Source organism: Balaenoptera borealis, assembly GCF_965194805.1.
Source record: "Balaenoptera borealis genome assembly, chromosome: 14".
Classification (NCBI taxonomy): domain Eukaryota; kingdom Metazoa; phylum Chordata; class Mammalia; order Artiodactyla; family Balaenopteridae; genus Balaenoptera; species Balaenoptera borealis.
Window position 1 is genome coordinate 37,022,202 of NC_138875.1, and position 3,431 is coordinate 37,025,632.

The window sequence follows — 3,431 nt, forward strand, 5'->3', positions numbered from 1 at the left end:
TGTTAAAAACAAGTATTCATTTTTTAACTTTTTATAATTTATTAAAATTGCCACAGTGCCTATTTGTTTATATTCTCTCCTTATTTTTTTTCAAGTTTTTAAGTTAATTTTTATTGGAGTATATTTGATTTACAACGTTGTATTAGTTTCTGCTGTATAGCAAAATGAATCAGTTACACATATACATCTATCCACTGATTTTGATTCTATTCTCATATAGGTCATTATGGAGTATTGAGTAGAGTAGAACCTATTAGCTCTTATTAGTTATCTATTTTATATATAGTAGTGTGTATATTTCAATCCCAATCTCTCAATTTATTCCTCGCTCCCCTTTCCCCTTTGATAACCATAAGTTTGTTTTCCACATCTGTGACTCTATTTCTGTTTTGTAAATAAGTTCATTTGTACCATTTTTTTAGATTTCACATATAAGCGATATCATATGATATTTGTCTTTCTCTGTCTTTCTTCACTCAGCATGACAAGCTCTAGGTCCATCCATGTCACTGCAAATGACATTATTTCTTTTTTTTATGGCTGAGTAATATTCCATATATATATGTACCACATATTCTTCTTTTTTTAAAATTTATTTATTTTATTTATTTTAATTTATTTTTGGCTGCGTTGGGTCTTTGTTGCTACGTGCGGGCCTTCTCTAGTTGCGGCAATTGGGGGCTACTCTTCATTGCAATGCACAGGCTTCTCATTGTTGTGGCTTCTCTTGTTGCAGCTCTAGGCTCATGGGCTTCAGTAGTTCTGGTGCGTGGGCTTCAGTAGCTGTGACGTACAGGCTCAGCAATTGTAGCTAGCAGACTCTAGAGTGCAGGCTCAGTAGTTGTGGTGCACGGGCTTAGCTGCTCTGCGGCATGTGGAATCTTCCAGGACCAGGGCTTGAACCTGTGTCCCGTGCATTGGCAGGCAGATTCTTAACCACTGCACCACCAATGAAGGCCCCTCCCTTTTTTAAAAATTAATTTATTTTATTTTTTTTTTGACATACCACATTTTCTTTATCCATTCCTCCGTCAATGGACATTTAGGTTGCTTCCATGTCCTGGCTATTGTAAATAGTGCTGCAATGAACATTGAGGTGCATGTATCTTTTCAATATATGCCCAGGAGTGGGATTGCTGGTTCATATGGTAGCTCTACTTTTAGTTTTTTAAGGAACCTCCATACTGTTCTCCATAGTGACTCTGCCAATTTACATTCCACCAAGAGTGTAGGAGGGTTCCCTAAAAAATAGGTATTCTTGATGGAGAACTGTACATAATTGTAGAGAATGATGTCACCATTACAAAGTTAAGATGTCTAACCTCAAAGAGACCTTCAGGAAAACTTGTTCATTCTTTGATTTTCCTCAGCAACTCCTCCTAATTCTCTTCTGCAAATATCCAGAGCCTCAAATAGTCTCTGTAAATCTACTATTCAACCTCTACTCTTCTCCCTCAGCAAAGGTTGCCTGAAAACACAGAAAGAAAATCAAGGTCATAGAGTATGGACTGCCTCAGGTTCTGGTTCTCACACTTGCTTCCTAAGGCTTTTTTTTTTTTTTTTTTTTTTAATCAGACTTTCCTTTCTAGGCCTAGTTTCCCCATCAGTGCTCCAGAGATCAACCAGTTTCCCCCAAGACCTTGTTTCAGCTATTTTTAGTCCTTTTCATCCTCAGTTGGTTCTTTTCCACTGCCTCTTTCCTTTCAGCCTGCAAACCTGTGTAAATCTCTCTGTCTGCAAATAACCCTTCCACAAAACTGTGTGCCTCTCTATCTTTTGACTTCACATCATTGATACGTGTAATCATTGCTTTTTTCAGATTATAAAGGTTCACTGTAGATAGAATAATTGAAAGTTTCAGAAATGTATAATTAAATAAAATTTGTCCAGAAATGATCTTTTTAGTTAGCTCTTTAACATATTGGTGTATTCCTTCTAGTATTTTATTCTGTGTATCTCTGGGTTGTTTTATTTTCTAACACAACTGTAACATAATTTAATGTAGCTTAAGTCCTATTGTTTTCACCTTACTATATCAAGAATATTATCTTTGTCACCACATATTTCTTGAAAAATAATTTTAATGGCAGCATGTTAGTCCATTTATTGCTGTAACATGAATTTATTTTTCTTATGCTGTGGTATTAATGAATATTTTATATTTGTCACTTTAATGAACAAATAAATATATGTTTATTAAAAAATAAGTAGGGGACTTCCCTGGTGGTGCAGTGGTTAAGAATCTGCCTGCCAACACAGGGGACATGGGTTTGATCCCTGGTTTGGGAAGATCTCACATCCCGCAGAGCAAAAAAGCCCCTGTGCCACAACTACTGAGCCTGCGCTCTAGAGCCCGCGAGCCACAAATACTGAGCCCACGTGCCACAACTACTGAAGCCCTCATGCCTAGAGGCCATGCTCTGCAACAAGAGAAGCCACCACAATTAGAAGCCCGCACTCCTCAATGAAGAGAAGCCCTTGCTCACTGCAACTACAGAAAGCCCATGTACAGCAACAAAGACCCAAGGCACCAAAAAATAAATAAATAAATTTATTAAAAAAAAAAAAGTAAGTACTATGAATGGTGTTCTTTATTTTCTCATGTAAAATCAAGTTAATAATTAGTGTTTTATTTCAACCTGAATCCCATTAATATTGCTAATAGGACAAGACTGAAAGAAAAGAAAGCTCTCAATTTCTATTTATTCAAAAATATCTTAATTTATTCTTTATTTTTGAAAAATATTTGTGTTGGATATGGAGCTTTTGGTTGAGTCTTTTTCTTTTAGGACTTTGAATATGTCATACCACTGTATTCTGCCTCTGTGGTTTCTGATAAGGAAGAAGCAATTAATTCTATTGAGAATTTCTTATACATCATGAGTTGTTTTTCTCTTGCTGCTTCCAAGATTCTCTTTGTTTTTCAACTTTTTCATTATAATGAGTATAGATATAAATATCTTTGAGTTTCTCCTTCTTTCATTTGTTGAATATCTTGAGTGTGTAGATGAATATTTTTTATCAAACACTTTTTATCAAATATTTTTTCATCAAATTTCCCACGATTATTTGTGGTTATTATGTTCTATTAAATCACTGTGAACTAGAAAATACTGAACAAATGTTCCTATAGGAAATATAGGATTAGGTTCCTAAGAGCCTCTTGTCACATCATTTTTATTAATTGATTAATACATAGCCTTGTTTTATATGTATTGCCATTTAAATACAAGTAATTTTATATATTTATTAATTTATATACATATGATTTATTGCATTGAACTCATTCCCAAAGGCACTATAACTAATGCCTGAACAAAACTTACTTAACACACATCTGTAAGGCACATCTAAGCCAAATTGCACTTAGGACACCCATTAGCTCTAGGCTTGGGGACCATTATAAACAGTAAAATCACCAACACAAAGTG